The 24697-nt window shown below is 40.7% G+C and overlaps 1 protein-coding gene across 1 annotated transcript in view; it reads right to left on the reverse strand.

Annotated features, from left to right (window-relative positions):
* Positions 1 to 20198, reverse strand: part of LOC115082294 (DNA ligase 3-like) — an 87489-nt gene extending 67291 nt beyond the window's left edge. Inside the window, exon 1 of the mRNA XM_029586523.1 lies at positions 19987 to 20198. The gene's annotated coding sequence lies outside the window, so the exon portion shown is untranslated. The remainder of the gene's footprint in view (positions 1 to 19986) is intronic.
* Between the last annotated feature and the right edge of the window lie 4499 nt (positions 20199 to 24697).

Consider the following 24697-nt stretch of genomic DNA (forward strand, 5'->3'; position numbering starts at 1 on the left):
CAGCTTCTGAATACAGTCCTCCAGCAGAAACACCCTGCCTTGTTTCATGTCCAACTGAACACAGAGATACTCTAGAAACTGAGATGGCTGAAGATTGCTCTTGGCCATGTTCATGACCCAACTTAGCTCCTGCAACAGGGAGATCATCTTGCGTGAGACCCGGAGTTTCTCTTCCAGACTCTTGGCCCAAATCAGCCAGTCATCCAAGTATGGGTGTACCAGGATCCCATCTTTTCTCAACTCCACCACTGCCACCACCACCATAACCTTGGAAAACGTTCTAGGCATGGTGGCCAAATCGAAAGGTAGCGCTCTAAACTGATGACAACATCCCAAAACCACGAAATACAGAAATCAATGTTCTAGTCAGATGGGAATATGCAGGTACGCCTCAGACAGATCCAGAGACATCAGGAACTCCCCCAACTGTACTGCCATTATCACTGAGTGCAAGGTTTCCATGCAAAAAACGAATCATATGCAAAAGATAGTTAGCTACCTTGAGATCCAGGATGGGACCAAAAGAGCCCTCCTTCTTGGGCACCACGAAATAAATGGAATATCAGCCCGTATTTACTTGAGACGTGGGCACTGGAACCACAGTCCGCAGGCTGAAGCATCTTGACAATATAAACTCCGATGCTTGTCTCTTCTGCAGAGAGTTGCAGGAAGATACCATGAACATGTCACGAGAACACTGGTACATAGCCATCCCTTATCACCTTCAGCATCCACTGGTCTGTCGTGATCTCGACCCACCTCCGATAAAAGAGAAAAGCGAACTATCGCCTGATCCCAGCAGTGGGTCAGCACACCTTCATTGGGAGGCTCAGGGTGCTTCACTACCTGAGCCTTATATCATATAACATGTATCATTTAAAACACACATTTATTTAAGAAAGACACAACTTAATATAAACCCACATATACAGTCATACATTTAAAATATCACAAACGTGAAAATCATATAGGCAGGAAATATTCATAAACAAGATGTAAACATAAACAATATAACATTCAGATGAATCATCCCATATATTGTATTAACGTGCTTCTAAGTGCAAGTTCTCGTAGCTTTCAGTTTCACAGCTCTCCTCCGTTAAATTCTCATGGCTTTGAGCTTCACAGTTCTCCTTCATTAATCACTGCCATAATGAAATTCACTCGAATACCATCACTACTCCCGACGAAGATCTCCGTTTCACCTGACAAGCAGGCTTCCTCAGGGGAAACGTCTAATATCACTGCAACAATCAAACAACACCATTTAACTCATCCCACATAAAACAAATAACACCATATCGCTTTAACTATAAATCCTTACCATGCGAGTCCAACCAAGGGACACACAAAAATTGTATATCCAAGTCACGAATTTTTTCAAAAATCTTTAATTCACTTGAACTTCATCAAAACTTCATATCCATTCTTCAATATGGTCACAACACTGCAAACCACAAGCGTTATTTTAAATCGTGAAATTTATCAAAATTTAAAGAAATGAGAGACAGCATACAACCTGAACAAACACTACCACCACATACCTTCAAAAGTGGAAGTGACATCATCACTTCCTTTCTGCAAGGATCTCCATTCTACACACCTAGTGATTTGCCTACTCTATATATAGTCCTCTGCCACCTGAACTACCAATTAAAGAACTCTAATTAATTCACTCATCAACCATAATCCGATACTACCAATACTAGAGGGAACCACACAATCAACCCGACGCAACAAATCTGGATCGGAGCACTCCAAATAGATCACCAATAAACTCCAACGAAAAATAAACTTCCATCCCTTCACTCATTTAATGAAAGCTCCCCATTCAATTGGGCCGTTGAGTCCATGTGGACTCACAGTATCCCAATTAAAAATATAACGTTGTTCAACCCGTCTTAAAATTGCTGATAAATCACCCCCAAACTGAAGTTTGATCTTTTTAATAATGAAGAATTTTAATTCTTCTATTGAGTGACTATTATCACTCCAGTGCTTGACTAATGGAGCATTCTCAACACCTAACCTAATCCTACTTCTATGTTCCCCGATACGTAATTTAATAGCTCTGGTAGTTTGCCCAATATAAATGAGCTGACATGGGCAGATGATTGCATAAATCACACCATTGGAGGTGCAAGTAAACCTTTCAGGGATCACATAAGGTTGACTCAAATTCGAATGATGAAACACTTTCAATGGTAAACACATGCTCACAAACAGAACAAGATCCACACGCAAATTGACCCCATTCAGAATCTACTCCACTATCCAAACTCCCACCAAGCTTTAAATTGTCCCATAAGTTTTTCCGTTTTTTCAAAGAGAAAATAGGTTCATCAACAAAAATATTCAATGGAGATAATACATGCCAATATTTCTTAACAATGTCCTTAATTTGAGCAGCCTTAGTAGAATAAGGAATAGTACAAACTAATCGAGAAAGAGGCTCCTTCTGCGAATTAATCAACAAATTGTCCCTGTTAGAAAACAAGGCACGTTTGTATGCCCTTTTTAAAACAGAATTTGAGTAACCACGGTTCTTAAATCTGGTATTCAATTTTTCAGATTGTATTTTAAATTCATCGGTGGAGGTACATAAACGCCTGTATCTAAGGAACTGTCCCACTGGTATATTATTCTTCAATTGCAGCGGATGAAAGCTACGAGAATGCAAAAGTGTGTTTTTATCCGTGGGTTTCCTGTATACAGTGGTCATTATCTGAAAGTCCTGTAAAAATACCTTCATGTCTAAAAAAGAAACAACATTTTTGTCCATAGTTACTGAGAATTTCAAATTCGGATCACCACAATTAATAACATGAAAAAATTTTTTCAGATCCTCAACTTCCCCTCTCCAAACCATAAAAACGTCATCTATATATCTCCCCCACCAAAGAACCTGTGTGTACCAGTTGGAAGAATAAACTACTCGTTGTTCGAATGCTGCCACATAAAGACATGCTAAGGTCGGCGCAATCGGTGAACCCATAGGGATTCCTTTGATTTGCAGAAAAAAATCGAGACTTATATGAAAAATAACTATTAAATAGTTATTTATTTATTAAATAGTTTATTTATTAAATAGTTATTTTTCATATAAGTCTCGATTTTTTCTGCAAATCAAAGGAATCCCTATGGGTTCACCGATTGCGCCGACCTTAGCATGTCTTTATGTGGCAGCATTCGAACAACGAGTAGTTTATTCTTCCAACTGGTACACACAGGTTCTTTGGTGGGGGAGATATATAGATGACGTTTTTATGGTTTGGAGAGGGGAAGTTGAGGATCTGAAAAAATTTTTTCATGTTATTAATTGTGGTGATCCGAATTTGAAATTCTCAGTAACTATGGACAAAAATGTTGTTTCTTTTTTAGACATGAAGGTATTTTTACAGGACTTTCAGATAATGACCACTGTATACAGGAAACCCACGGATAAAAACACACTTTTGCATTCTCGTAGCTTTCATCCGCTGCAATTGAAGAATAATATACCAGTGGGACAGTTCCTTAGATACAGGCGTTTATGTACCTCCACCGATGAATTTAAAATACAATCTGAAAAATTGAATACCAGATTTAAGAACCGTGGTTACTCAAATTCTGTTTTAAAAAGGGCATACAAACGTGCCTTGTTTTCTAACAGGGACAATTTGTTGATTAATTCGCAGAAGGAGCCTCTTTCTCGATTAGTTTGTACTATTCCTTATTCTACTAAGGCTGCTCAAATTAAGGACATTGTTAAGAAATATTGGCATGTATTATCTCCATTGAATATTTTTGTTGATGAACCTATTTTCTCTTTGAAAAAACGGAAAAACTTATGGGACAATTTAAAGCTTGGTGGGAGTTTGGATAGTGGAGTAGATTCTGAATGGGGTCAATTTGCGTGTGGATCTTGTTCTGTTTGTGAGCATGTGTTACCATTGAAAGTGTTTCATCATTCGAATTTGAGTCAACCTTATGTGATCCCTGAAAGGTTTACTTGCACCTCCAATGGTGTGATTTATGCAATCATCTGCCCATGTCAGCTCATTTATATTGGGCAAACTACCAGAGCTATTAAATTACGTATCGGGGAACATAGAAGTAGGATTAGGTTAGGTGTTGAGAATGCTCCATTAGTCAAGCACTGGAGTGATAATAGTCACTCAATAGAAGAATTAAAATTCTTCATTATTAAAAAGATCAAACTTCAGTTTGGGGGTGATTTATCAGCAATTTTAAGACGGGTTGAACAACGTTATATTTTTAATTGGGATACTGTGAGTCCACATGGACTCAACGGCCCAATTGAATGGGGAGCTTTCATTAAATGAGTGAAGGGATGGAAGTTTATTTTTCGTTGGAGTTTATTGGTGATCTATTTGGAGTGCTCCGATCCAGATTTGTTGCGTCGGGTTGATTGTGTGGTTCCCTCTAGTATTGGTAGTATCGGATTATGGTTGATGAGTGAATTAATTAGAGTTCTTTAATTGGTAGTTCAGGTGGCAGAGGACTATATATAGAGTAGGCAAATCACTAGGTGTGTAGAATGGAGATCCTTGCAGAAAGGAAGTGATGATGTCACTTCCACTTTTTGAAGGTATGTGGTGGTAGTGTTTGTTCAGGTTGTATGCTGTCTCTCATTTCTTTAAATTTTGATAAATTTTCACGATTTAAAATAACGCTTGTGGTTTGCAGTGTTGTGACCATATTGAAGAATGGATATGAAGTTTTGATGAAGTTCAAGTGAATTAAAGATTTTTGAAAAAATTCGTGACTTGGATATACAATTTTTGTGTGTCCCTTGGTTGGACTCGCATGGTAAGGATTTATAGTTAAAGCGATATGGTGTTATTTGTTTTATGTGGGATGAGTTAAATGGTGTTGTTTGATTGTTGCAGTGATATTAGACGTTTCCCCTGAGGAAGCCTGCTTGTCAGGTGAAACGGAGATCTTCGTCGGGAGTAGTGATGGTATTCGAGTGAATTTCATTATGGCAGTGATTAATGAAGGAGAACTGTGAAGCTCAAAGCCATGAGAATTTAACGGAGGAGAGCTGTGAAACTGAAAGCTACGAGAACTTGCACTTAGAAGCACTTTAATACAATATATGGGATGATTCATCTGAATGTTATATTGTTTATGTTTACATCTTGTTTATGAATATTTCCTGCCTATATGATTTTCACGTTTGTGATATTTTAAATGTATGACTGTATATGTGGGTTTATATTAAGTTGTGTCTTTCTTAAATAAATGTGTGTTTTAAATGATACATGTTATATGATATAAGGTTCTCCTTATTTGGGTAATTGTGTATATTGGGGAACCAATATTTGATTATTTTCCCTCAGTTATTGTATCACTACCTGAGCCAGCACCTCTGTAGGGTTGAAAACATCTGAACCCCCTAGTACGACCTCTCGTGCTGCAGGATCGCAGCGTCTATTTCTTATCCTCTGGTAATTGAGGAACTGGGGACTCACCCCACTTATTGGCCATTTTCTCCAGCTCACTCCCAAATAAAAGCAAGCCTTTCAAGGGCAATCTTGTAATGTTAGACCGAGGGTGTATCGGCCAACCAATTTCTCAGTCATAGCTGACGCCTAGCCATTATTACCAAAGTGCGAACCAAATCACAGACTGCATCTGCCGAAAAGGTAGCTGCTGGTTCTATCACTGCTCTGGAATTTACACCAGATTCATCAATCTCCTGAGAGAGCAATAAACAAGAGCGAGCCGGGGGGGGGGGGGGACTCAGTGTGTCAGAAAATTTCTCCGATAACTCAAGACTGCACCTCCCTTAGACCCACATTTATGGCTATTTGGGCACGCCTCGACAACCACTTATACTTGGGCTAAAGACATTGAATTGTTTCTGGACAAGGTGAGATTAACAGCAAAACAAACTATTCTAGCCTGCTGGATAGGCTCCCACTCCCCTTCCTATTCTGTTTGGGAAAGGAAAATGATTAAACTCTTAGGTATGGAATTTATGTCGGCGTTATCAGCAACCACTAAACGAAAAGAGGAGACCAGAAGGATTTGGCTACCTTTTAAAAAAAAAAAAGGTCTTTACCCCCCCTCCCCCGACACCATAAAGAATCTTCCCCAGCTCTATTACCCAGGCCATACCACACCAGTACCTATGACAAGTCTTTAAGACAGGTATTCGAGTATTCTATTTGTGCAGGCTTCACCAATGGGGACCCTCACTCAATCCCAGTTGGTGTTTAATCAACTTTACCCTCATCACTCTGGCTTTCCATAAACAGTACTATATCTAGTAAGAACAGCCTACAAACCTTTAGAAGTGATATTAAAAGTAACTCAATTTATTTAATAAAAAAAAAAAAAGGGAGGAAATCCATCTATATTTGACTAGGAGTATCAGGTGCAAGTTTTACTCTTTGAACAAGCAATCTTAGTGAGCATTTCCAAGAGCAACCTTGGAAGGTTAGAATAAGATGGGAGGGAGGAGAGGAGGGATGGGAGGGCGGGGAAGAGAAGGACTAAGTTCTGGTATTCTTCTGTGTACAATTCTGGTCGCCGCATCTCAAAAAAGATATAATTGCGATGGAGAAGATACAGAGAAGGGCAACTAAAATAAGGGGAATGGAACAGCTCCCCTATGAGGAAAGACTAAAGAGGTTAGGGCTTTTCAGCTTGGAGAAGAGACGACTGAGGGGGGATATGATAGAGGTGTTTAAAATTATGAGAGGTCTAGAACGGGTAGATGTGAATCGGTTATTTACTCTTTCGGATAATAGAAAGACTAGGGGGCACTCCATGAAGTTAGCATGTGGCACATTTAAAACTAATCGGAGAAAGTTCTTTTTCACACAACGCACAATTAAACTCTGGAATTTGTTGCCAGAGGATGTGGTTCGTGCAGTTAGTATAGCTGTGTTTAAAAAAGGGTTGGATAAGTTCCTGGAGGAGAAGTCCATTACCTGCTATTAAGTTCACTTAGAAAACAGCCACTGCCATTAGCAATGGTAACATGGAATAGACTTCGTTTTTGGGTATTTGCCAGGTTCTATGGCCTGGATTGGCCTCTGTTGGAAACAGGATGCTGGGCTTGATGGACCCTTGGTCTGACCCAGTATGGCATTTTCTTATGTTCTTAAGTTCTTTCAGTTTTGTATTTACTATTGCATGTACTAAAAATTGTTCTAGCAGTTTCAAGGGAGACCAGTTTTTCTGTTTGGATCTCTCTGTTATGCCTCCACTATGCTCTGTCACATGTAGGCCTGTATTTCTCATTCATGTAATATGGTGAAAAACAAAAAACTCAATAAAAATGATTTTCAAAAAAGGTGTTTTGCCTGCACAAATAGTCTGCGTAACAATTGCCTACCGTGTATGCAGGTCAAAGTATGAATACAGTTCCACAAACTGTGTACTTTTACCTGCACTGTAGTATGGGAGTACCCAGAGCGAGGTAAGTTCAGTGGGGGGGGGGGGGGGGGGGGAGGCAGGAGTAGAATCTTTTCCCTCTTTAATGTGGGGGGCCAGGTTCTGTCACTGATTTATGGCAGGTATTCCAACTCGTTCTTGAGAACATCCATGTGTCCTGACTGTTTTGGTTGATAACCAGCAGGAATAAGTGGTGGCTGTTTTTAAACATGTAAAAAAGTATCCATTGACTGTTATGCTGAGGCGATACCAGTTGTTCTGAAAAAGATGTCTTCCACCTACTGGAATTTGCAGATATGGGTTCTCTGTTATGATTATTACAAAAAATGAAAGCCATTCACCAAAACAGTGAAGAGGAAAACTATAATCCATCTAAAACAAGCAAAATATTTAATAAAAATTGTGTGGCATCAAATGAGTTTCAGCAAAATAAATGAAGGAACACACCCCTATCATTTGGTAGTTCATGAAAAATGTTTGAAAGGAGTTTTTTGTTTGTTTGTTGTTTTTTTTTTACAAAAAACACTTCACCAAGTAGGAACATCAAAAACTCCTTGAATAGAATAAGGAGCTCATTCAAAGCATTAACCCAAATAGGAGCCAAGCCTGTTCAAACAGAGAAATGGTCTGAGTCGCATTCCTTTCTGAAACATTTCAATCCAAGTAGTACTTTTTTTTTTTTATTAAATTTTTAATACATAGACAATATCTAAACTTATCAATGAACCAGTCAGATCAGAAATTTTAACACATCATGAAAATATTCATAATCATGCAAAAACATGCGAAAATATTCCTACCACAATACCAAATTCGTCATGAATCACATTTATGTCAATTTACTTCAAAGAAACAACAAATTAATAAAGAAGGAAATGTATAAACTGTCTGAAGTGTAAAAGGGAATATGGTACTTCATCCAAGTTCAGATGTTCTGGAGATAGATGAAGATACCTGTGAGAAAATAGCAGGGTTTTTTCAGCAAAAAACAAATACAATTGTGGCGGAGTTCAAGAACTTACCATATCCTAATTATGCGGTTCCAAATCCAGCTTATAGCTGGACCTCTTTCGACTCTGTTTCGATTGCCATTATTCAAAAAATAATAAAAAAACAAAAGACATCCAATTCCCCATTTAACCCCTGCTCGGGTGCTATTTTCAAAGAACTGGGAGACTTTTGCCCAGAAGTTATATGTTACATTACAAATCAATCCTTGGAATCTGGTATTTTTCCATGTCAATTGAAGCTAGCATCAATTACACCAATTCAAAAAAATAAAACATCCCCATTATCAGACTTTACAAACTTCAGACCAATTGCATCCTTAACTTCTTTGTCAAAAACAATCGAATCATCTGTGCTCCATCAGTTGAGAGATTATTTGTCAGACCATGACATTTTACATCCAGAACAACATGGATTTAGAAAAGGTTACTCAACCGAGACCCTTTTGCTTTCATCTTTTGACACTTATATACGAGGATTTGACACTAACTCTGATTATCTCCTGATCTTATTAGATATATCAGCAGCGTTTGACACGCTTGATCATGAGATCCTACTAGCGAGACTACAAGCAATTGGTATACAGGCCACAGTACTGCATTGGTTTACTAGCTATTTGGCCAATCGTCAATGTCAAATAAATTTCAAAGGCAAATCCTCGACAATCTATATGCAAAATACAGGGGTTCCGCAAGGTTCATCCTTGTCACCGGTATTGTTTAATATCTACCTTCTCCCACTGTGTCAGATTCTAGCTGCACTAGATGTTCATTTTAAGATTTATGCGGACGATATTCAAATCTATGTCCCTTATAAATCTTCCTGGGCTGACACTATTTCATTATGCAACCTGTATGTTAACACAATTAAACAGTGGCTATGCCACAGTCGACTTAAACTTAATACAAAAAAAACAGAACTTCTTTTTCTGAGTGTTCTAGATGACTCTCCAAATGGTCCTCCTTCACCGATCACTCTGGGCAATGAGATAATCAATGTTAAGAAAGTTACTCGTAATTTGGGAATTCAAATGGATACAAATCTATCCTTATCCTATCACGTTTCCAATCTGGTAAAAAATTCATTCTTTAAGCTGCATACTTTAAAAAGATTAAAACCTCTACTCTTCAAAAATGACTTTCAAACTGTTTTACAGTCTCTTTTGTTCTCGGGTTTAGATTACTGTAACAGCTTGTTTCTGGGTCTTCCAGACTCTGCGATAAAACCATTACAGCAAATACAGAATTCAGCAGCTCGTCTTTTAGTAGGACTACCTATGAGACATCATATTTCCCCTATCTTGTATAAGCTTCATTGGCTCCCAATTAAATATCGAGTAAAATATAAGGTTCTCTCTATAATTCATTCATTAATTCATGACCATGATTCTACATGGCTTTGTACATCTTTACGGTTGTATAAACCAATGAGACACCTTCGATCAACATCTCAATATTTGCTCGATATTCCTACAGTTAAAATAGCTAGACTTAATATGACCAGGGAGAGGGCCTTTTCAGTGGCTGGACCGCTGTTGTGGAATTCTCTCCCTAACACCTTAAGGCAAATTATTAGTCATAGCGAATTTAAGAAGGCAGTTAAAACTTATTTATTCAAGATTGCATATGCTCATCTTGAAAATTGACTACTTCATGTTCTAAGCCACATTTTTTGTAGTAATTTACCATTCGATTATACATTTTGAAGGAAAATGGTTTATATGAGTTATATTTTATATTCATTATCTCCTTTCTATCTTTGACTATTTTTGTTAAAAATTAGTATATTTATTTTATGAGTAGGGACTATAACAATTTATTGTATTTTTATTCTTTCTATGTCTTATCTATATTTTTAAATCTGATGTTTTTTATTTTATTTTATTTCTATTTTTATTTTTTTTATTTTTTCCTGGTTAACTGGCTCTATATAATCGAAATATGTAAACCGTCTTGATCAAACTAGTTTGAAAAGACGGTATAGAAATATTTTTAAATAAATAAATAAATAAATAAAGCACATTATTATTATAATGAATACAGGTATTTAGCGAACTAACATTTTGATTCTCCAGTTTTAGAGTGGGTTCCTACACCAGAGGGAACTCTTGCATTAATAAAAGATCTCGGTTGAATTGGATCAAAAAATATATACCTATTGTTATTCAATTTAACAACGCATTTACTTGGATACCTTACTATGAAGTCTGCACCAAGAACTTTAACTTCCTGATACATTGCGAGGAATTTTTCCCTACGTAGCTCGGTTTCCCTGGCTATATCCATATTTTCCCTCCCAAAAAAGTTTTTGATCTGTTACGAAAGAAATGCTTTAAAAAAGAATCTCTATCTGAGGGAAATAAGAAAGTGACCAGTAATGTTCCTCTAAATTCTATTTGAGTCTCCAAGGACTGCTCTAAAAAGTCAGTTACATTCCCATCCTGAATTTGAATCTAATTACTATTTCCTTGTAATGTTACTGTATCTTTTTTCCCTACATTCATAAAATATATTTTGGCTATTGGTGGTATTGCTTCTCTTGGAAACAGTAAGATTTCTGTAACATACTTCTTAAAGATGTCTAAAGGAAGATGTAATTTCACACATGGAAAATGTACAATCCTTAGATTCTTATACCTGATCTCATTCTCAAGAATTTCTATCTTCCTATTATTTAATGTTTCCCCTTGTATTATTTTATTTTGCGTCTCATGTAATTGGACTACCTGCTTTTCTATTATATTTATTTTATTTACATTTTCTTTAACAACCGGTTCTAATTGACAGATGTGATTCTTGGTTCCTAGCATTGTATTCGCTAACATAGTAATAGAAGATTCTAAGAATATCAATGCCTTCCATACCAATTCCAAAGTAATTTCTTTTTTTTTCTATTAATTGCAAACCCAGAGGTTGGATCCCTATCTCAGTTCCTTGAACATGACCTGCTATGTTCAAGTCCCCTCTATCTTTAGATATTGATGCCTCCATAACCGAGTCCGGATTTTCACCACCCGTTGCTCCAGAGATCTGTTGCTGCGGGACAGGTTTCTTTCCAGACTCTCCATGAGGCATATTAGGGGACCCTTTTCCATCTTCTCCTACTCCGATGGAGGTAACCTCAGCCATCAACTTTGGAGGGCTAGTTATCTCAGGGGCTAGATGTAGGTGTCCACTAGGATTAGAGGGAGTCACTGGAGCTCCGGGGCTCAAAGATGTATGGGTATCCAACACTGAAGGCATGTGCTCTACATCTATCAATGTAACGGATTGCCTACTCGGAGTTGAAGTGTTTGCTGGAGAAAAGAAACCAGTTATATTAGGTTGCAAAGTCGTTAATGTCGGAGTAGTCGGAGTCTCCACTCGAACTCTGCCTTTGCGCTTTGTATGTGGCATTAGTTCAAAGGAAAATATTACTAATAAAACAGTTTCTTTCTACTCAATTTACTCACGGTTTGGTACCAATGGAGGGAGAAGAGCAAGAGCTTAACGTTTAAATTACATGAACATTCAATTTAGAAATGCAATCCAAATCCAAGCCAGACGAAGCCAAGCAGACAAAGCCGCGCGGCTTCATCAGAGCGCCGGTGTCAACTGCGCGCCGCAGGAAGGCACTTTAAATACATTCCTGGTTGAAGGAAGTGGCGTCAACGTCTTCAAGGCAATACAGGTAACAGTTCAAAGTTAGAAGAAAAAAACGCCGTCGAGGCTAGCTACCGCTAGACCCCCGGTAGGAAACTTCTCCCTGTTCTCCTCAATTAGGTGAAACTCGGAAGGCACTTTAAATACCTTCCTGGTTGAAGGAAGTGACGTCAACGTCTTCAAGGCAATACAGGTAACAGTTCAAAGTTAGAAGAAAAACGCCGTCGAGGCCAGCTACCGCTAGACCCCCAGTAGGAAACTTCTCCCTGCTCTCCTCCCCAAGTAGTACTTAACTTGATTCTGATGAGAGATATTTTAGTACTTCAGCAGCTCAAGGATCTGACATTGGTTTGTTGCCTCAGGCGACCAGCACAACAGCTTCCTTTCCATTACATCTAAGCAACTTTGTTTTATCTCCCAGTGTCGCAGGTACTCACTTGAACTGTAAAACCCTTTGGGACAGTGACTTATACCTGAATACTTCTTGCCATTCAGCGTACTGCATATATCCAATAGCACTACTAAAATGTCAGGATAGAAAGTAATTTGGCCAGCCTCAAACCAGGGTCTGCTGGTGCTTTTCTCCGTAGAGCCAGTGAGTGGCTCAGATAAAAGCAGACTTGAAGAGAGATTCCGGAGAGCCTTGTATATTTTTAGTGGTCCTGCCCCTGCAGAATCTGGTTGGGCCCTCAAGGAATTCTGGGAACACCTCCATGTACGCAGCAATCCGAGAGCTTGGAGATTAAGTTAATTGGGCCTGGTTAAGACCCACAAATTCTTGTTCTTTTATGTGCATGTGTTGCTGGAAGCTAAACTATTGAAATATATCTTGTGTGCATGGTGGCTAAAGAAGTGGTTTGGGGGGCACCTTTTCAAACTGCCCGTATTACGGCATAGTCCTTGGTACGTCTTACATGTAGATTTTTTTTTTCTTTGTAAATTGGTGGAAAAAAAGTGTGCTCTTTCTTTTACTTTGAAAATTACTCACAGAGATTTGCTCCCGCTTTTTCAGCAAATTATTTTTCTGACCAAAACATGCATAGCTTTGAAAATCTAAAACTATGTGTGCCTTTTTTTTTCCCACACTGATCTAACTCCACCCTGGGAACTCCCACACTACAGTGCAGGTGAAAGTACACAGGCTGTGGAACTATGTGCATACTTTTACCCACATACAGGGTGGGCAATTGTCAGGCAGAAGAATTTATGCAAGTAAGACACCTTTTATCGGCAGAACTTCCTTTGGAAATGGCCCTCCTCTGTGTATATGAAACCTGGACCGGATTTCTGGAAAGGCTAAAGCCTTGCCCCAAACTGTGAGTAACGTACCTGAAGTCTAATTTGTATTTCTTTCATAACCAAATTCCAATGCAAATACAACCAAACACCAACAGAATACAACCTGGAGTGTATAAGCTAAGTCCTGCCTGTGTTGTGATTTTATGCAAATAAATCCTTGCTTGAAATTTGACTGTGGCTTATCCTGAGAGAGCTAAATCTCTATTTAAAAGGAGAGAAATTCAAGTTGAACTTGCTAAGTATGATTTTTTTCCTCTGCTGCAGAAAGGGGACTGGCTAACATCTATAGATCTCAAAGACATGTATACACACACACCCCCATTCATGTGAAAACCCTGACAATTCCTGAAATTCACATCTTGAGACCAACCTGTTAATACGGAGTTCTGCCATTTGGCCTAGCAGCAGCCCCTAGAGCACTGGTTCCCAAACCTGTCCTGGAAGAACCCTAGCCAGCCAGGTTTCCAAGATATCTACAATTAATATGCATGAGAGGAAATTTGCATGCACGGCCTCCACAACACAAACTTCTGTTTGTTGCCTGACTTTCTACCTACCTATTTAAAACAACACACATGAACACACTAAATAATATACCCCAATAGTTTACTCCTCCCCAATACTTTTAAGTATTAAAAAATTTCCCTAAGCAGTACTTACTGATTTTTTCCAGTCACCAGCAAGGTGATCCTCTCCTCTCGGTGCTCCCACTGGATTGTGGGTTACTGAACAACATGGCACTATGGGGACAGCACAGTGTGCCATATCTGTAGATCCCAGTCCAATCCCTCAATCCATCACTGAAACAAGCTGCTTTTCCTCTCAGTGTACAAGCTTTAGCATGTACGTTCTTTAAAGCAAGGACATTCTAAGCATGCAGTTTACCATGAAACTGCTCGGTTTATACCACCATTGATTTTTGTCCTGTAGAACAGCCCAGTTTGAGGGAAAGGAAAAAGATGATTGAAAACCTGGAGCTGTCACAGCTTTTTGGTACAACCATTTATAAAGCTTTGAAATAGGATGGTTTGTTTCTACCATATTTATTTTTAGCTCAATTAGCTGGTCTCTAGGGAAGTGGTTCTCAACCTTTTTTCTGTCAGGACACACCTGACAGACAGATGGTTCTCACATGCATGACACAATGAACCCATGATCGTCACAGGGCTAGATGTAAAAGTACAGTTTGCTTCCACGGGAACCCCCCCGACCCACAATAATGGATGTAAAGCAGAATTATGACATTCCCCATACAACTCACCCTACAAAAACGATATTCTGGTTCTGGTGTCATCTCAGTAACAGCAACTCAAACTCCTAATTCCAGGCTCAATAGCCCTACTTATGAAAAGACAGCAGTTTACCACCAATGCATGTCCTCTTGAGAAAACACAACAAATAAGACTGATACAAACGCTTACATGCTAGTAAAATATCTCATCTCGGTAACAGACACAGAACCGACCTAACATACTCCCAGGATCTGTAGTAATGCACATAAACTAATCCGCACACAGTTACACCTGTATTATGGAATACACTCAAACAGGAGCAACCCTATCTATGAAAAGGCAACACTGCAAATATTAAATCAGGCCCTAAAAAGCAATACACCTCTTATTAGGAAAACAGAACTAGCAAGCAGCTATAGATCCCCACACAGAAATAATTGTAAAACAATACTAATAAGCAGAATAAATGTTTCACAACAACTATGAACAGAATAATATCCAACAATTAAAAACTCATAAAAACTATTAAAAATTCTCCAAACACCAATAAAATATTTCAAAAAAAAGCAGACATCACATAATGTCCTGCTGCTAGGACTACCAATTACTACGTTAAGACCACTTCAAATACTTCAGAACACAGCAGCTAGAATACTAACCGGAAAAAGGAGGAGGGACCACATAACCGAAACCCTAGCGGATCTACATTGGTTACCGATTGAACACAGAATTAAATACAAAACCCTATGTACCATCCATAAACTAATTCATGATGAGAAATCAGACTGGCTAAACACAGCATTACGGGTACACGTCCCACACAGAAATCTTCGATCAGCAAATAAAGCACTCCTAACCATCCCTTCAGTTAAAACAGCAAGACTAACCCAAGTGAGGGAAAGGGCCTTATCATTAGCAGGACCCACAATTTGGAACACAATGCCTCCAGAGATCAGATTACAAAGTGATCTCAAGGCATTTAAGAAAAGTTTAAAAACATGGCTTTTTAAACAGGCATTTTACAAGGAGACGGGAGAATAAAAATTATTCAGGAATAAGCAGATAAACACCGACACACAGTACTTATGACAATACAGTAGAGTAGTCTATGATCCCCACATCACAACTAGCATATTGATAACACTATGTATAATAAATTTACCCGTAAAAGTACTTTCAGTACACTTTGTCATGACCCACTTCTCTAAAAATTATTTTGTCTAATGATATATTGTAACCGAACCTTTGACGGCACCTGTTAGAATGTACTATAGTACACTTTTACTTGCATTAAATATGTGCCTACATGTAAATCGTTGCGATGGTATATAACTTAGCGACGGTATAGAAAAGATTTTAAATAAAAATAAATAAATAATATTAAATAATTAAAATGGCAGTCAATCAAAAAAGAAACTTAAAAAGCCACCTTTACTTACCCCTCCTGCAGCTCTCCTACTCCTTCCATGCAGGCCAGTAGCACACACCAGAAGCAGTAGTGGCTGAAGCTCTGTACTCATGGTCCTCTTCCTTAGTGCCCATGACCAGTCTCTCACACACACCATACCAGTCACACCCCCATGACCAGTTTCTGTCTCTCACACACCAATCATCTCCCAACCAATCTTTGACACACACACACCAGTCACCTTCCTGAACAGTTTCTCTCATGCCATACACACACACAGGCTTCCCACTCCCGAGTTCTCACTCCCATACTGTGTCACACACACCCAAGGTTTCTCACTCCCATGCTCACTCTCTCCACATGCACAGGCTTCTCATTCCCTTATTCACTTTCAAATACACACACCATCACCTTACCAACCAGTCTCTCTCTCGTGCAAGTACACACAGGCTTTCCCACTCCCATGCTCTCTCTCACATATACAGGCTTCTCAGTCCCATGCTTTCTTTCACACACACACCCCCACAACACCAGGCTTCCTACTCCCATGCTTTCTCACACACCCAGATTTCTCACTTCCATGCTTTTTCTCTCTCTCACACACACAGTCACCTCCCTGACCAATCTCTCATTCTCTCACACACACTCCAGTCATCTCCCTGACCAGTCACTTTTATTGTCTCTCTCTCACACACACACATCACCTCTCTGACCAGTTTCTCTCAATCACACACGTGCTCTCAAATATACACACACACGTTCTCAATCACACACAGGCTGGCTGTCTTCTCTCTCTCTCACTCACTTCCTCCCCCCCAAGGCACAAATGGTAGCTGCAGCAGCCTCCTCCAGCCCCTGCAGGCCAAGAAAGAAGCAGCCCATCGGCCACGGGAGGCTTATACTGCTGTCTCCTTTGCAGATTGCTGGCTGCTTCAATTGCTCCGGGCCACGTTACTGCTCGGGGGCTGATACTGCTGCCGTCGCTACGTTTCCACGCAGCATGGCTCTTTCTCCTTCCCGCGCACTGCACTGCCTATCACTTCCTGTTCCGGAGCAGGTGCGGGAAGAAGAAAAGGCCAGCCGCGGGTGCCACAGCTTCCTCCAACACCGCTGCCGTTCCCATTGGGCTTGAACATGCTGTTAGCCCGGCGGCAGCAGGGAAGGAAGAGCAGCGGGAGAGACTGGGAGCACGCGCTACACCTGCCGGTGCTTGGCGACACACCAATTGAGAAGCGCTGCTCTAGGGTCCTAACAAGAAGGAGAAGTTACATTGGTTCACTCTCACTCTAGGAAACCTCCCTCATCTCAATCTGCTTGGGCTGGTCAGGAATCTCTAGGATTAAAATGCATCTTCCACTAAAGGGTGGAGTGTCCTCTACATAGAAACTTATCTAAAGCCTAATGGAGTACTTTCTCCAGTTTGTGTGTTTAACAAGGTTCTTGGCATTCTCTAAAATGGAACTTGCACAACTTCCCAAACCTGCCCTGGCAAACCCATAATTGTATATTCATTGTGGATATCCTAAAAACCTGTCAATGCTTGCAATAATTTCACATACAGGGTCTCTAATGCAAATCATGTATATGCCTTCTAGATATCATGAAAACCAAATTGGTTGTGGAGTCATGAGAACAGGTTTGGGAAGCACTGGACTAACTTTTTCACATCCTAAAGGGCAGGATAGCAAAATAACATCTTTATATCTAGAACTAAATTTAAGAAGTATAAGTACCAGTGAAAACATTTTACATAAGAGTGCAAAAAGAGAGTTAGGAAAATGAGAGTGCAAGAGTCAGTAGCCACAGAAGTTTCAAATGGGCAAAAGACAGTCAGCCTAAATGCTTCTAGACCACAAGTTCTCAACTCCAGTAACTAACTGAAGGCCACAAACAGGATCTGCATTTCAAGGTAACACATGTAAATTAGTCTTTTTACATCATATGTGTAGACTAATGAACATTCATCCTGAATATCCTGAAACATGGACCTGTTTGCAGCCCTTACTTAGAACCCATGTTCTAGACCACTCTACAGATTTTTCATATCAATCATTACCATACTGAAACAAGCCAGGATGGGGCAGTATCTATTTCTTGGCAGGAGCACAGTATCATGCTTCTGATTTATTTGGGTCTCTTCAGCAGAGAAAAATCCACATACCTGGGAACTTTTGAGTTGAGGTCACCCTGAGATTGCTATTGATTAATAGATGGCGGGGGGAATAATATGTATAAGCGTTCTCTCTTCAATTCTCCTCCCCAGCTTTCTCTCTTCCACCCCACCACCCCCACAATTTTTCTTTCTTCCACCCACTACCATCACCCATTCCCCCTCCAGAGATGATCCCACCTTCCTCTTCCAGCATTCTCTTTGTTCCCACCCCCTATAAGTTACAGGTCCATGACTTCTGCATCCTCACTCTACCCTTAGCTGAGTCCTAAGTCCTGGAATCACAGATGCGTGTGTTGCAGCCTTTCTCCAGTTTCTGCCCATATGCTACTTGCAGTTTCTGCTCCTGTGTCACCCCATTTCTCCTGTTCTCTGCAGGCTTAATGAGGAAGAGGAGTAGCTGAGCTGTATTCAGAGAGGCCCTAAGAATGCTAGTATTTCCCCAGAGAGCCTGCAACAGATGTACATTCCTTGGAGCTATAAGGTGCGCTGAAGCTGCTGCGGATTTGAACTCGGTCTTCCCGCACAAAGCCTTATTCGGGGATATAATGAGGGTTTTGTGCCAAAGAAAAAAGCATGTATGAACGCACTTACAGACCCACGGTTTTTCCTTCGCTATTGCATGCTAACAGCAAACAAAGGAGGCTATTAGCTAATCACAGGCAATGCAGGGAGCTGCGCTAAATCTAGAGCAGTTTTTTAATGCGGGTTTTTTTTACCGCCATGGTCAGGGCACAAGTTAAGTGTCAGCGCCAACTCAGGGGTCCTATGTCAGTACCTGAGCATCCTGAAAACCACCTAGCTGAGCACCTATTTCAGCATCCGAGTGGCCAGCTTAGCTAGGCACTTTTCTGGGCACCCAATCGTATAGATTCACGACCAAATAAGCGCCTAGCTCAGTACCTGAGTGGCAAGATTAGCTAGGCACCTTTCTGGGTGCCATAGAATCCATGTTTGCTTCCAGCTGAGTGCCTATGTAGGCACCCGAGCATCCAGATTGGTGCTCAGTTTGGCACCAATCTCACTGCTATGCCAGTGTGAATTAGCATCCATGAAAATGCTGGTCATGTTTTCTGCATCACAGTTATTAGAAATGTTAAAAATACTTTCCAGGGTCATACTTTCACTTAACAGGGAGACCCGTTTGCTCATTCGCTTTTATGCACAGATTATTAGCCTGGATTTTGAGCACAGATGTGGCCACTTATTACATAGGCCCTTACCAAGCCTAGGTATGCACATTTTTCCATACGTCCACAGATTTCTACTTGCAAATCATTTGCATAATTTATTTTTATTACAATCGGCCCCCCTTGAGTCTCAGGGTGAAATCCTGAGAGTTCCCAGATTTTAAGATCCATCGCCCACTATGTTAACGACATAGAACTATTTCAGCATAAAAGCTCTAGCAAAAGCCCCTAGAATGGTTGGCATTTCACAGCTCAGATCCTTCTTTACCTGAAACTGGCTCTCTCCCAACCTAACCCTCGCCTCTGAGTGGCATGCCCTTCCCCCAGCAACCTCTCAGCGCTCTCAAATACACCCCCCCCCCCAAAAAAAAATACTCTTCCCCCACAAACAAGGAGCAAGCATCCCCTTAATTAGAATCTCATCACTGGAGCTGCCAATGTTCCCCAAATGCTGCCATTACCCCCGGGGTCACTTCCCGCACTCTGCCTCCTTCCGTCAGCCCCTGGGTCCCTACCCGTACTCTCCCTCTCACCAACCCCTAGCTTGCTGCTCCCTCTCCAAGCGTCTCCGCTTCTCTCTCCCCTTCCATCACCAAGGCGGGAGGGGACAGCAGTAACTGACACTTACTTAAAGTAGGTCGCAGCACCGTCATTTCTTCAAACATCGGCGTGACCGAGCCCGGTGAACCGGAAGCGCAACGGCTTTAAGGCGGGACCTCAAAAAGACTGCGGGCCAGTCTTGCCAACCTCGCTTACTTCCCGCGAGATTGGGCTTTTTTTCCTTCTTCTTCTAGTCATTCGCGTTTTGTTTTGTTTGTTTTTTTCCGATTCGCGAGTTGCTTGTAATTGGGCGTTTGTCCTGCCAATCGCTTTTTTTTGGTGGGGGCTTGGTGGGCGGGACTTGTGCTCTGATGGTGCAGTGATTGGCTGCTGCTGCCGGTGAGGCCTGTCCAGAGCAGGCGCACCCTAACCTATTGCAGCAGTAAGCCAACCAGGAGTAAGCCATGCCGGGTCTGTGCATGGCTTTGCAGCAACCAACAAGCGTCCTGGGTAACCAAGAAGCTTCTGTGCAGCTGCAGACCTGACTGCTGAAAGGGGTGTAGCACTCAGCTGGCTACAACCAGGTATCAGGAGGAGAGGAATGAGTATGTTGGGAGGGGAGAATGAGGTGGGGGGGGGGGGAATTGAAGACGTGTTTGTGGGGAGGGGGAAATGAGTGTTTAGGGGCCAGGCATGTGCCTGGAAGGGGGGGATTAATGTGTGGGGCTGGTGTTTTTTTTTTTAATTTCTTCTACACCACTTTTAATTTCATCTAACTTTTTTTTCTCATTTCTTTTCCCTGCAGCAGATCACCTTTGTAAGAAATCCTTATTTTGACAAAAAGAAAGCTTGTCCATACCTGCTGACTACAGGTAAAAAATAATGTGACATGGAAACTTGTAATGCTATTTTTTTTTTTTCATTTTTATTTATTCAATTTTTCAGTTAACAACCACTTAACATAGCCTTACAGCAGTACACTATAACAAGGAAGTCAGTTTGTACAATGATATCTTGCAAGTATTCCTTCTATTCAAATTATAACAACCAATTCAAAGTCATATAACCAAAGCCACCATATTGTTCGTCCAAACCTCCCTTTTGTCCGGTCAAGTCAGAGTAGTTAAATCACAAGCGGATTGTGATACATTACAGGAGGACCTTGCAAGACTGGAAGATTGGGCATCCAAATGGCAGATGAAATTTAATGTGGACAAGTGCAAGGTGATGCATATAGGGAAAAATAACCCTTGCTGTAGTTACACGATGTTAGGTTCCATATTAGGAGCTACCACCCAGGAAAAAGATCTAGGCATCATAGTGGATAATACTTTAAAATCGTCGGCTCAGTGTGCTGCAGCAGTCAAAAAGAAAACAGAATGTTAGAAACATAGAAACATAGAAATGACGGCAGAAGAAGACCAAATGGCCCATCCAGTCTGCCCAGCAAGCTTCACACATTTTTTCTCTCATACTTATCTGTTTCTCTTAGCTCTTGGTTCTATTTCCCTTCCACCCCCAGTTTTAATGTAGAGAGCAGTGATGGAGCTGCATCCAAGTGAAATATCTAGCTTGATTAGTTCGGGGTAGTAGCCGCCTCAATAAGCAAGCTACACCCATGCTTATTTGTTTTACCCAGCCTATGTTATACAGCCCTTATTGGTTGTTTTTCTTCTCCCCTGCCGTTGAAGCAGGGAGCTATGCTGGATACGCGTGAAGTATCAGTCTTCTCCCATGCTGTTGAAGCAGAGAGCCATGCTGGATGTGCATCGAAAGTGAAGTATCAGGCACATTTGGTTTGGGGTAGTAACCGCCGTAACAAGCCAGCTACTCCCCGTTTTGTGAGTGCGAACCCTCATTTTCTCCCCTGCCGTTGAAGCAGAGAACTATGCTGTATATGCATTGAAAGTGAAGTATCAGACTTATTTGATTGGGGGTAGTAACCGCCGTAACAAGCCAGCTACTCCCCTCTTTGTGAGTGTGAATCCTTTTTTCCACATTTCCTCTTGCTGTTGAAGCTTAGAGCGATGTTGGAGTCACAGTAAGCATGTGTATGTTTATTTAATAAGGGTATTGACTCCAGGCAGTAGCCCTCATTTGGCGGCCTCTTGACTTTATGGATCCACAGTGTTTATCCCACGCCCCTTTGAAGTCCTTCACAGTTCTGGTCTTCACCACATCCTCAGGAAGGGCATTCCAGGCATCCACCACCCTCTCCGTGAAGAAATACTTCCTGACATTGGTTCTGAATCTTCCTCCCTGGAGCTTCAAATCGTGACCCCTGGTTCTGGTGATTTTTTTCCTACGGAAAAGGTTTGTCGTTGTCTTTTGATCATTAACACCTTTCAAGTATCTGAAAGTCTGTATCATGTCACCTCTGCTCCTCCTTTCCTCCAGGGTGTACATATTTAGATTCTTCAATCTCTCCTCGTACGTCATCCGATGAAGATCCTCCACCTTCCTGGTCGCCCTTCTCTGTACCGCCTCCATCTTGTCTTTGTCTTTTTGAAGATACGGTCTCCAGAACTGAACACAGTACTCCAGGTGAGGCCTCACCAAGGACCTGTACAAGGGAATAATCACTTCCCTTTTCTTACTCGATATTCCTCTCTCTATGCAGCCCAGCATTCTTCTGGCTTTAGCTATCGCCTTGTCGCATTGTTTCGCCGATTTCAGATCATTAGACACCATCACCCCAAGGTCCCTCTCCTGCTCCGTGCACATCAGCCTTTCCCCGCCCATCAAATACAGTTCATTCGGATTTCCACTCCCCATATGCATGACTTTGCACTTCTTGGCATTGAATCTCAGCTGCCATATCTTCGACCAATCTTCCAGTTTCCTTAGATCTCGTCTCATTCTCTCCACTCCTTCCGCCGTGTCCACTCTGTTGCAGATCTTTGTGTCATCCGCAAAAAGACAAACCTTACCTTCTATCCCGTCCGCAATGTCGCTCACAAAGATATTGAACAGGACCGGTCCCAACACCGATCCTTGCGGTACACCACTTAAAACCGCTCTCTCTTCAGAGAAGGTTCCATTTACCATCACACATTGTCTTCTGTCCGTCAACCAATTTGCAATCCAGGAATTATTAGGAAGGGAATTATTAGGAATTATTAGGAAGGGAATGGTTAATAAAATGGAAAATGTCATAATGCCTCTATATCGCTCCATGGTGAGACCGCACCTGGAATACTGTCTACAGTTCTGGTCACCGCATCTCAAAAAAGATATAGTTGCGATGGAGAAGGTACAGAGAAGGGCAACCAGAATGATAAAGGGGATGGAACAGCTCCCCTATGAGGAAAGGCTGAAGAGGTTAGGGCTGTACAGCTTGGAGAAGAGTCAGCTGAGGGGGGATATGATAGAGGTCTTTAAGATCATGAGAGGTCTTGAACGAGTAGATGTGAATCAGTTATTTACACTTTCGAATAATAGAAGGAATTGGGGGCATTTCATGAAGTTAGCAAATAGCACATTTAAGACTAATTGGAGAAAATTCTTTTTCGCTCAACGCACAATAAAGCTCTGGAATTTGTTGCCAGAGGATGTGGTTAGTGCAGTTAGTGTAGCTGGGTTCAAAAAAGGTTTGGATAAGTTCTTGGAGGAGAAGTCCATTACCTGCTGTTAATTAAGTTGACTTAGGGAATACCACTGCTATAAATTGCATCAGTGGCATGGGATCTTCTTAGTGTTTGGGTAATTGCCAGGTTCTTGAGGCCTGGTTTGGCCACTGTTGGAAACAGGATGCTGGGCTTGATGGACCCTTGCTCTGACCCAGTATGGTATGTCCGGTAACAAAACACCTTTAAGGTTGACATCCTACAACAAAGAAAAAAGTGCATCCTTCTAGTCCTGAGTCAACAGAGCGGAATGCCTGTCCTGTGACTAATTGTGGTCATAGGGATTAAAAAATTTTAAAAATTATATTTAATGAAATATTATAGATACTATTATTTAGTGAAGGACCATTTATGTAACAGCATGCATTATAGAATAAGTTGAAAAAGATTTCTGAAAGCTTCTGATCTTTGAATATAGCAGATGGTTGTAGCTGTTCATACAGAAATCTAATATAAGACACGAGAAGCTTCTTTTTTTACTTTTCTCCTTTTCTCTTTAGAAAGAGACAGCAATGGACTAAGACTTTGCTTTTCCTCCTTAGTGAAGGTATTTTGTATGTTTGCAGACAGTTACAGGATGTGGCACTGCTGCGGAGGAAATGGCTGGAGGCAGGAGTCAATGCTGAAAAATATTGGAACACTATTGGGCTGCTTGCCTGTTTGTCATGAAGAATGAATTCTCAAACCCTGACAAGCAGAGATGCAAAAGATCAGTTATGCTGCATATTGTTTCATATCTATATCTTGGACTACCTTATGAATATTCTCTTAAAAGACTTGATTGCTATATATTGCATTTTTCATGCTTAGTATTAGAATAATTTACAAATATCACAAATTATGGAAACATACTTATTTATTTATTTATAACTTTTCTATACCGAAGTTCAAATAACAGAGTTACCGGTAATTATCACTCCGGTTTACATTGCAACCATAAAAAACAGTGACAAAGTTGTCTTACATAGAACATGACATACATGAAGAAAGCACACCATCCTGGCAGAAGCAATTACATAGGAATCTTTAAACCTGACCAAAGAGATAGGCTTATTGCTGCTGCAGTATTTACACTTGGTACTGGCCATAGTACAGCCAGATTAGCTACAAGTATTTTGCGCTTACAAGCTATTGTGGAAAATCTTTAAGAACATTACTGTAGAAACCCACAGG

Source organism: Rhinatrema bivittatum, unplaced genomic scaffold, assembly GCF_901001135.1.
Source record: "Rhinatrema bivittatum unplaced genomic scaffold, aRhiBiv1.1, whole genome shotgun sequence".
Lineage (NCBI taxonomy): Eukaryota > Metazoa > Chordata > Amphibia > Gymnophiona > Rhinatrematidae > Rhinatrema > Rhinatrema bivittatum.